This window comes from Ananas comosus, unplaced genomic scaffold (genome assembly GCF_001540865.1).
Source record: "Ananas comosus cultivar F153 unplaced genomic scaffold, ASM154086v1, whole genome shotgun sequence".
NCBI lineage: Eukaryota > Viridiplantae > Streptophyta > Magnoliopsida > Poales > Bromeliaceae > Ananas > Ananas comosus.
Genome location: NW_017893318.1, coordinates 127,400 through 139,336, shown reverse-complemented (window position 1 = coordinate 139,336; position 11,937 = coordinate 127,400).

Genomic DNA, 11,937 nt, shown 5'->3' with positions numbered 1-11,937 from the left:
GAATATTTCGGACTCAAGAGAAGCTTAATGAAGCGGAATCAACTGATAATGCATATAAAGACAAGAGTTTGGATTGTTTGGAGCAACAATTGCGAGGAATCGCACACATCCAACAAGTCACTGACCGAATCAAGTTCGTCAATCACAGTCCGATCTTCAACCAGGTTCTCGGGATCAAAGAAGTTGGACAAAATGCTTGGATTGGGTCAAACGAGCAAATTGGGCCTTGGATATGAACGGACATATGTTGAGAAGGATCAAATGGCAACATTTAAAGTCTCAACAACTTTAAAAGGCAATGTGTGTCATCGATGTGGCATCAAAGGACACATCGAAAGGAATTGCCCGAACAAAAATGCCAAGTCACAATCGGCAACTTCAAAACATCCATCGGCTTCATCTACTATTCGACATTTCCCACGGAATCAAAAGCAAAATCAAATAAGTCGAGTAGTTCGAGAGAACCGGATTTCTAATGCACAACGCCAAGTTCATGCAAACCGGGTGCATAAGCCTCAACGACAAATTCAACCGAAGCCTCAACCGAAGAAACCACCAACGGTTGATCAAAAGTCTAAACAAACAGCACCTAACATCGACAAGTCGAGAAAACCAACGATCCGACAAGTTTGGATCCGGAAATGTGATATCATTCCTTGCTCCTCGTCTTAGTCATTTTTGATCTTTAGTATAATGCTTTGATTGGTGCTTGTTGCTTCATTTTATTCATTGCATTACATGTTTAAATGATTTTTTGTGCTTTGAATTTTGTTTATTTAAAAATCATTTTGAGGAAAAGGTGTTTAGGAATTCAAAATTTTCGAGAATAGAGATGATTGAGACCCATGATTTTGGAGAGAGAAATTTTTTTTAAGTTGTTTAAACGGTGTTTTACTTTACAATCATATTAAGTTAAATTCATATTAATTATCGTCTTTATTCCACTATGTATTATTTTGACGATAATTTATTATATGATTCCTTAGTGCATATATTCATCAAAATTTTGGAATCAAATTTGATCTCTTGGTGATTAATTCATCTTGGTTGTGAGTGTTGGATATGATGAATGGATATTTTCTAATTTACTAAAATTTGTCAAAATTATTTTCAATTGTAAGATTGTCTAATTTAGGGGGAGTTTGAAATTGTTTAAAAAAAAAAAGTGAAAGGAAACTCCTATGTTTAAAAGATGTGGAAAGAGTTACATCCTAAAAGGAGTGTGAAAACTACTACCACATATAGGAAAGAGCTACCACCCCGGTCGTCCGGTAAGTGTGTGAAGCTACCACATGGAGATTAATTGAAAAGCCGAAAAGGTTGAAAAAAATAATAATTTTAGAATTTTCGGAGTAATAAGGTGCTAGTTTGAAAAAGATGCTCAAAGAGCCACCCCCGGTATCATATTAGTTAAATCTCTATTTTGAACGTGTTACGACAAATTGGTGTCAATTTTATTGAATTTCTAAAAATCATTTTTCATCAACTTACATCTTGATGGTTTTGAATCATTAAATTATTTTTGATTTTGAAATTTTGATGTTTCGATGTGTTTTGAAATTTTATAATATCTTATTTTCATTATAATAATTTTTGGAGTAAAAGCCTTAATTATATGAATTTAATTTAAATTTGATGGGTTTTAAAAGATATTTTTCGAAAAAAAAAAATTTCACATTTTGGTCCTTGTACCGATACAAGAAACCGTGTTCCGGTACAAGGTCTGCGGCTGAGCGGCTTATAACTGGGTATAACGCTTCGATCTCTCTCAAATCTCAACGATTTTCAAAATTTTTTGTTCCTGAGAGCTCCAGCAACTCTTCTTCAACCGTTCTACACGTTTTCCTCTTGGATTTGTAAGTGGTTTGCATCAATTTGTGAGTTTTTATCCCGGTTTTGCTATTTTCACTGTTTTTGCAGGATAAGGGTTTGATCTCTGTTCTAATCCATTTTTGATGCAATTTTTTGCTATAGATCAGTGTCTTAGGCTATTACCTTGCTTGTTGAACACTTGAACAACATCAAAACAAGTTATTTTTCGCTGATCTAAGATTTATGATCTAATATGCATGTAATTTCGGAATTTTTCAAAAAATTTGATTTTTGCTGAAATTTTTTGCATGATCTGGTTAGAAAAAGCATTTGTATGCATTCTAATGTTATTAGAAATTTTTTCGCAATTTTTACAGATTTTTTCAAGATTTTGTTCATGCGAGGTTAATTTTTGTATAGGAAAAATGACGTTTTTCTCGTATTGGTGTTGTTGGTGCTAATGGCTGGGAGACGGAGCCGTGGTGGTGGTAGAGGTCGTCATGGGGTTTCTAAAAGGATACGAACAACTGAAGAAGCGTCCCGATCTGATCCGGATTATCAGGCAAGCTCCCCGGAAGAATCTGAAGAACCTATTGCTCAACTTGACAAAGGCAAAGGAATAGCTGGTGAATCATCTCATGGTGGTGGTTCTCGTACTCGTGAGGATGTCCCTCCAGCACGGCGAAGGTTGTTTGCATCGAAGTCGTGCATAGCTGAACGCTTTGTGAACTTCAATGATCTGATTCGGGATGTTCCTGATTTTGGACGACTACTACAGCGCGCACCTATTGAGCCTGTTGGACGGGTCCCTGCGAAGGCTCCTTTCTGTGTAGAACTCATTCGAGAGTTCTATATGAATGGAAAGGTACTTGCTGAAGATGATGAGAGAGGCACTTTTATTTTCGAGACTGTTGTGCGCCAGAGGAGATTCCCAGTTACCCCCTATGATATTGGAGAGATCTTGGGAATGCATGTGGATACTACAGGTCTTCTCTATACGGCAGGAGGATTCCAAGCGTCAACTCACATGAATATCATTCTTGGAGCTATATGCAAAGCTGGTGTTTACATGACTCATGGTTACATTGAATCCAAGGATTTATTACCTGAGTATTACTTGCTATCCTTGGTTATGAGTTATAATGTTCAACCAACTATAGGCACAAAGCTGATCCGTTGGGAGAGATTAGTGTTGCTATATCTACTGGGTCATCCCGAGCAAGCTCATGGATTGAACACCAACATTCCATTTCTGATCTGACAAAGGATGATACACGTGATTCAGGGTGCCACTCGACGGGATCTACTTCCATTCCTTGTTATGATTATGAGGATTCTTCAAGCAAATGGAGTGGATACATCTTGTGACAAGTATGATGTTGGCCTTGGGCCTATTGACTCACTGACTTGGGCTAAGTCGCTTAGCACTCTCAAGTCATTCCATCAGACCAAAGGGCCATCTCCTGAAGCATCTAGCCCAGCACCTCCACCGAGAGCAGCTTCTAGCTCTGCTCCTCCGCCTCCATCCCGAGGGAGTTATGATACTTCATCTAGTTCGGGGGGAGCGACGACTTTGGAATCAGTTAAGGATGATTTGCGAAAATTAAAGAAGAAGGTGAACAACATTGGAAGGAAAGTTGAGTGCAGCATCAAAAAGTTTGAATTAAGTATCAAAAGATTGATGGATAAGATGGGGTGTCGACATGATGATATTTGGGAACCTACTCCATCTTCTGCCTCGTATCAGCGGTCATCTTCACGACATCCTCTCATTCCACCGTCTGGTGATGCTCCTGAGGCTGGGGGTTCTGAAGCTGGTGCTGGAGATGATGATGATGGTGACGAGGACACGGAGTGATTTCTTTGTCGAGCTTAATTTCTCTCTTTCACTGCATTTGCTGTTTAGGACGATGTTTTAGATTTGCTTGCTTATCTTTCAGTAGTATGTTTTTACTTTTGTTTTAGGCCAGTAACTTTTCTCTCTCTATTTGCTTTATTTTGGCAATTTTTGAAAAAAAGGGGGAGAGCGTAGATAAAGGGGGAGAGCGTGGATGAACAAGCAAGCATGGATGAACAGGCATTGAACTAAAGCAGAGGATGATGAGTTCAAAAACAAAGATGGAGATATGAACAAAGGGGGAGAAGGTATAAGAAGTTAGTGCTAATCATTTTTGAATGAATTGTTTTGCAGGAAATCAAGACTTCAAGATTCCTAGTTGCGTCTAAGTCATAGAGTCTGTTTTAGGAGTTTTAAATGTAATTTTGATTCTCAATTTGTATTTGGACTACTCGCGAGGAGTTCAATGTTTTGGTGATGACAATTGAACTTCGTTTTCTTTTTACAATATAATTGTTGAGTTTTTGTGTGTTTTGTCACGAAATTGCCAAAGGGGGAGATTGTTAGGTCCTATGTGTTGGCAAGTTTCGTGGGTCGAGTCGGAGTCTTGAAGAAGTCCGGAGCGGAATATTGAAGATCGAAGAATCTAAGACTTCGAAGAATCGGAAAGGATGCAAAACATGCAAAACATGAATCACGATGCTTAGGTAAGCTTTAAATCTTGTTTATGGTGATTCATACTTAATTATAGATTTTAGAATCATGTTTTCAAGTTGTAATTGATTAGAAAGTTTCTAAGAGCTTGTAAAACTCGAACAATACATTTTCAGCGAAAATTGCATTGTTGTACCGGTACAAGGATTTTCTGTTCTGGTACAAACATCAGCTTTTGCTGCAGAAAAGTTTGATGGTTGTTCCGGTACAACAATCATTGCTGTACCGGTACAACCCCTGTTCCGGTACAAGCTGCAGTCTATCCAGGGTACAGAACCTTCGCAGAAAAATCTTCCGTCATGGTGTACCCTGGACAGCTTTCCTTGTTCCGGTACAAGGTGCTGATTTTGGAAAGAAACTTTCTAATCCTACTCCGTTTTGATTCTAAAGTCTATAAATAAGCTATAGGGGTTCTCTAACTGATTAAGCATCATAAGAATACATGTTTGAGAAACCCTAGAGGCTCGGATTTCATTCTAAACCTATTTTCTACAAATTAGCCTCTTTAGATCAAATCGAGATATCGTTTCGCATTCTCTATATGTCGATTTGATCTCCGCTTCGCTTGGAGTTCTATTCCCTGGTTTTCTACGATACTCCAAAGCGAAGGATCACCATATTCATGATATTCTTCATGGTGGCGTCGTGGATTCGGCGTATTTGACGGCGGTTCGTGGATTCGGATCGTGGGCTCGTGGATTCGAGTGGCGTCGTGGATTCGGCGTGATTGAAGCTTCGTGGATTCGAAGTGGAGGCGTTCGTGGATTCGAACGTGAGGGCGTGGACAACCCGGAGGGCAGCGCGAAGATTCATAGGAGGTTAAGAGAGGTTGAGTCCGTGGAGTCGGTAATCACCTTGTAATCTTTTCTCTTAGTGAATTATTTTTTCGCGTGTTGGTCCCGTGGGTTTTTCTCCAAGTTGGAGTTTTCCCACGTAAATCTCGATGTGCTTTTTATTTTTCGCATTTATTTTTATTACATCGAGATTTGTGGTTTTTGGCCGTTCATCTATTCACCCCCCTCTAGGTGATAGATAGAATCTAGATAAATCCTTGGGCTCCTCAAAACTTTCAGTAAAGTCCCCCCAGATGATGGTCCCTAGGGAGGTTCGAGTCCCCCGCTATTAAAGGATTTTGGGATGTGAGTTGTTGGGGTTAACAAGGTTAACCGGCAAGATTGGGTAAAAGCCAAGGTAAAATTTATAAAATGCGCATGCTTGCATTTATCATCCATATGATTATTAGTTTACTGACTAGTTTCTTGCTAGCATTGTATTAGTAGTAGCATTAGATGGTTTGCTATCATTTCCTTTGAAATACATATGCCTGGATAGACCTAGTAGGTAAGTCGGCGAGGTCGGATGCCGAGCCCACTGGGAACTTCGTTGTAGTTCTCACACCACTAACCCTACAGGTCCTAGCACGAGCGGGGTGGCGGATGACCGAGGCAAGGGTGTAGCGCTGTAGGTAGTGGCCACCGGGACTTTATACATTTTGTAGACATTTTCCTTTTTGGTATACATGTATCAACTTTACTCTGTTGATCTAGAGATGTAAAATGTAAATAATCATGTATTTGGTGGATGACTAATTGTCAAAAGATATGATGGATGAATGTAATCTAATATCATGTATGTTGTATATTTAGCTTAGAGCTTTCGCTTCCGTTGTTGCTCGCCCTCGTGCAAGCCTTGTATTACATACGCAAATCCCTTGTTGATTGCTTATTTATACATGTTGTTGGAGCCTTGGGCGTACAAGGGAGGCTCTGTCCGCTCGGCGTCTGTTGACGTGACCCGAACCCGACCAAATTGGCGGGAATTGGGGCGTGACAGCCCAAGCCTCCAATGGTGAGCAAAAGGGAGAGGAAGATGCTCCAAGCCTCAAGATCTTGCTCTCCTCCAACTTCTTCTTCTTCTCATCCTTCTTCTCTCTCTAGAAGTGTAAGGAGGGTGAGAAATGAGAGAGTGAGAGGGTGTCAATGGCCTTAAGGCCCTTATAAGCTACAAAATCCATATAAGCCCCTCAAAGAATCACCCTGTGCACTGCCCGGTCTAGGCAGTTTTCGCGCTGAGGGACCGGTCTCCCCGACACCTGGAACCAGTCTCTCAGTTCGTCCCGCAAAACCAACATTCGGGAACCGGTCTCTCCCCGCTAGGGATCGGTCTCTCGGACCCTTCAAGCAAAACATGCGTTCGAGAACTGGTCTCTCCCCACCAGGGATCGCTCTCTCGGACCCTTCACGCAAAACACGCGTTCGGGAACCGGTCTCTCCTAGCCAGGGACCGGTTACCTCAAGCCCTGCCGCAGCACTGTTCTGAGGGGACCGGTCTCTCATATCAGGGATCGGTCCCCGAGAGTGAAAACTCTTAGAACTTGCCAAAACTCTAGAGATCGAACTTTTAGGCCGGAATACCATCTACGGCCTTCTCCCAAGTGTGAAAAAGTTCGGAGTACACAACAAACACTCGACCCTCACAATTTGCAAAGGTCCAGTGTGCTATATTCACCCCTCTTAAAAAGGAGTTTTGTCCGCGAAACTCAAACGACAACACATACCTCAAAGCTCCATCTGAAAAAGATGTGGATAGCGCTCCCGCAATGCGCTCTCTAGCTCCCACGTGGCCTCCCGCTCTCCGTGGTTGCACCAAAGAACCTTCACGTACGGAATATCCCGATTCCACAGTTTTCGCACCTCGCGAGCCAAAATCCTCACTGGTGGCTCCTCGAAGCTCAAGTCGTCCCGCAACTCCAAAGGTGTAGCATCCAACACATGAGTCGGGTCGAAGTCATACTTCCGAAGGAGCGATACATGAAAGACGTTGTGCACGCCAGATAGGTTCGGTGGTAGAGCAAGTCGATACGCTACCGGACCTACACGTTCCAAGATCTCATACAGTCTAATGAAATGGGGGTTCAACTTACCCCGAATCCCAAATCTCTTGATCCCTCTAGTTGGTGAGACCTTCAAGAAAACATGGTCTCTCACTTGGAACTCCAAGTCTCGCCGTCGTCGGTCGGCGTAGCTCCTCTGTCTACTCTGCGCCGTCAAAAGTCGCTCCCGAGCAATTCGAACCTTGTCCTCAGCTTCCAGGAGCATGTCAGGGCCTAATGCCAATCTCTCGCCGACTTCACTCCAATGAAGTCGCGATCTACACCCCCGTCCATAAAGTGCTTCAAATGGCGCCATCTTAATGCTTGCTTGATAACTGTTGTTATAAGCAAACTCCGCCATCGGTAGATACTGCGACCATCCTCCCTGGAAGTCTATCACACACGCTCGGAGCATATCCTCTAAAGTTTGAATGGTGCGCTCCGACTGCCCATCACTCTGAGGGTGGAAAGCAGTGCTAAAGTCGAGTCGGGTGCCCAGGGCGTCCTATAGACTCCTCCAAAAGTGAGACACAAACCGAGTGTCTCGATCCGATACTATCAATGTAGGCACCCCATGAAGTCGCACAATCTCCTCAAGGTACACTTGTGCGAGCTTCTCCGCGGTCCAAGTAGTATGAATGGGTATGAAGTGCGCCGACTTCGTCAACCTATCCACGATCACCCATAGAGCATCATGCCCAGCCTGAGAGCGAGGCAATCCTGTCACGAAATCCATGGTGATCTTCTCCCACTTCCACACGGGAATAGGCAAACTCTGAAGTTTTTCCGCGGGTAATCGATGCTCAGCCTTTACTTGTTGCAAGTTAGACAACGAGCTACAAACTCGCCAACGTCCTTCCTCATCCCAGGCCACAAATAAAGCAATTTCAAGTCCTTGTACATCTTGGTGCCTCCTGGATGTATAGCATAGGGCGCTCAGTGTGCTTCTTGAAGAAAATCTTCTTTAATTTCCGAATCTGTCGGTACGCAAATCCGCCAACGAAAATGCATCAATCCTTGGTCATCCACAAGGTATCGGCGACGCAACCATCAACTATTTTACCTTTAATCCTTTGCAACTCCACATCGGAAGCTTGCTTCTCTTTAATTATATCCAAGAGTATAGGTTGCACTACCAAGGTCATCAATCTCAAAGATGTGTCTGGAGTCACCACCTCTAACTCCAACCGCTTCATCTGCTCGATCAATTGCGGTTGAGTAACAACATGCATCGCTAAATTTTTCGTTGACTTCCTACTTAGCGCATCCGCTACGACGTTAGCCTTGCCAGGGTGGTGAAGAATCGTCAAATCATAATCCTTGAGCAGCTCCAACCATCTGCGTTGTCTCAAGTTCAACTTCTTCTGAGTGAACAAATACTTCAAGCTCTTGTTGTGAGATATGGACCCCGAGGATCTAAAAGGTAAGTAACACCTAGAGGGGGGTGAATAGGTGAAAAAACGATAAATTCAAAAATCTCGATGCAAATAAAACGAAATAGCGGAAAATAAAACAGCACACCGAGAATTTAACACGAAAAAACTCCAAGCCGGAGTGAAAAACCCACGGGACCGATCAGCAAAGAAAATCCACTAAGAAAACTTGAGTACAAGTGATTTTGACAAAAACACATGACTCAATTTACTAATTTCTTGTTGATGGTGATCTTCGCCGGTCCTCGATCGATAGGAATCCTCCAATCGACCTCGCCGCAACTCCTCGCAGCGTCAACGCCTCAACTCCTCGAAGCGTCCACCGAATCCTCGGCTACACGCGAGATCCACGCGCCGAATCTCCTTCCGGAGCTTGTAGAATCGAAGATTTGTGGTGATTAAGCTTTAGAATCCCATAAGCTATGAGGGTCCGTCTTCTAATCAAATATCAACTTGATCCTCAAATAAGATCTCAAGTAAAATCAAAGAACCAAGTCGATTGTTGATTTTTCGAAACTTGTTATGTGAGTAGAATCATCGGAACGGAAAAACAAGTTTCTAGGGTTTAGAATTAGTAAAAATTCAAAGCCTTTTTTCTTTAAGATGACCCCCATGGCTTATTTATATGTTTAGAAGACTTAGAAGTAGACTAGGATTGCAAAAAGTCCTTTTTAAAAACATGTGTCATCCTCAGGGATCGGTCCTCTCGAGGAGACCGGTCTGTGAGAGACCGGTCTCTCAAGTGAGGAACCGGTCCCTCGCTGCGTGATCAAAAAACACAACGTTCGAGAACCGGTCTCTCAAGCCAGAGACCGGTCCCTCACTGCGCGACATAATTTCCAATGTTCGGGAACCGGTCTCTCATCTCAGGGGACCGGTTGCATCAATGTTCACGCAGTGAGAACCTTAGGGGAACCGGTCTCTTCAACACAGGGACCGGTCCCAGAACACATACAAGTTCAGTAAAATAATTTTTAAAGCAATCTAAGCCTTCTGAACTTATTATAATTAAATAACTTCACCATAAATCATCCATTCTTCATACCTTAGGTGCCGAGCTTTCCGAATGAGTCTTTGTTCTTCAATTTGGATCTTTTCTTCAAACTTTCGCGATCAACTCTTCAAGACTCCATTCAACATTACGAAATCCGCCAACCTATAACATCCTTAACAATCTCCCCCTTTGGCGATTTCGTGACAAAATATACTACAAAGCTCATACACACTTAGAAACAATAAAAAGAAGATCATCGCAATCACCAAACGACAATCTCCTGAATGATCGATCCAATAAATGAAAATTATATTTTTCTAATTCCTTAATACAGACTCTATGACTTAGACATGGAGTCTTGAAGTCTTGAATATTCCTGCAAAAACATTCTTAAAACACAATCAAGATTCAAGCATACTTATCATAAACGATCAAACATAAAGTCAAAGCAATCAAAGCAACAAGTCATAGTCATAGTTCATAGTTCATAGTTCATAGTTAAGCACCTAAACAACCTTCTAAATTTACACAACTAAGCTGAAAGCATCAAAAGCATCATCATCTAAAAAAGAACATCATCATCATCATGCATCATGAGCTATCATCATCATCATGAACCATTTTCATAGTATCTCCCCCTTTTTGTCAGAAAGCACCAAAATGACCAAAGGAGGAACCCCGTAACATCTAATCTGAATCATCCCCTGGAGGTAAATCTGCTCGGCAACATCCTAACTTGTCAAAAATTGCCTGCATTAACCGCTTCATTTTGCTTACATCCTTCCGTATTGCAGCTTGTTCCGCAGATAGTTTCTGAAGCTCTTCAGACAAACGTTGTTGCTCACGATACACAGAGGAAACTGAGACATCTTCCTCGAAAATGTCCATAGAAGGACGTGAAAAAGTAGCAGCAGCAGAAGGTGGAGCAGCAGAAGGGGAAGAAGCACGCTAGGATGGAGTTCGAAGCTGCACTGATGACTTCACAAACGTTCTTTCATTGATCCTTCCCAAGCAATGCTCATATAATGAACAACGAATATCTACCTCATGGAGCCACAGAATCCTCATGATAATTAGTGGAAATGGCAACCTTTCATTTTGTCCCGAAGTCTTGATGTCCTTCGCCATTCTTCGCCAGATCAAAAATGGAATATTCATGTTAATATTCTTTGCACTGACAATAACCGGCCTACCCAAGAGATACATGTACAGGATGCGATCCCATCTCAAAATCTTCGTGTTCGCGAGAGGTAAAATGTTGTAGCAAACCACGAAGTTTAAAAACCTGTACTCCATTTTGAAATCCTTCGGTAGAGCGGGGTGAATAGGTGATATGGATCCCAAGGATCTAAAAGGTAAGTAACACCTAGAGGGGGGTGAATAGGTGTAAAAACGGCAAACTCAAAAATCTCGATGCAAATAAAACGAAATAGCGAAAAATAAAACAGCACATCGAGAATTTAACGTGGGAAAACTCCAAGCCGAAGTGAAAAACCCACGGGACCGATCACGCAAAGAAAATCCACTAAGAAAACTTGAGTACAAGTGATTTTGACAAAAACACACGACTCAATTTACCGATTTCTTGTTGATGGTGATCTTCGCCGGTCCTCGATCGATAGGAATCCTCCAATCGACCTCGCCGCAACTCCTCGCAGCGTCAACGCCTCAACTCCTCGAAGCATCCACCGAATCCTCGGCTACACGCAAGATCGACGCGTCGAATCTCCTTCCGGAGTTTGTAGAATCGAAGATTTGTGGTGATTAAGCTTTAGAATCCCATAAGCTATGAGGGTCCGTCTTCTAATCAAACATCAACTTGATCCTCAAATAAGATCTCAAGTAAAATCAAAGAACCAAGTCGATTGTTGATTTTTCGAAACTTGTTATGTGAGTAGAATCATCGGAACGGAAAAACAAGTTTCTAGGGTTTAGAATTAGTAAAAATTCAAAGCCTTTTTTTCTTTAAGATGACCCCCATGGCTTATTTATATGTTTAAAAGACTTAGAAGTAGACTAGGATTGCAAAAAGTCCTTTTTAAAAACATGTGTCGTCCTCAGGAACCGGTCCTCTCGAGGAGACCGGTCTGTGAGAGACCGGTCTCTCAAGTGAGGAACCGGTCCCTCGCTGCGTGATCAAAAAACACAACGTTCGAGAACCAGTCTCTCAACCCAGAGACCGGTCCCTCGCTGCGCGACATAATTTCCAATGTTCGGGAACCGGTCTCTCATCTCAGGGGACCGGTTGCATTAATGTTCACGCAGTGAGAATCCG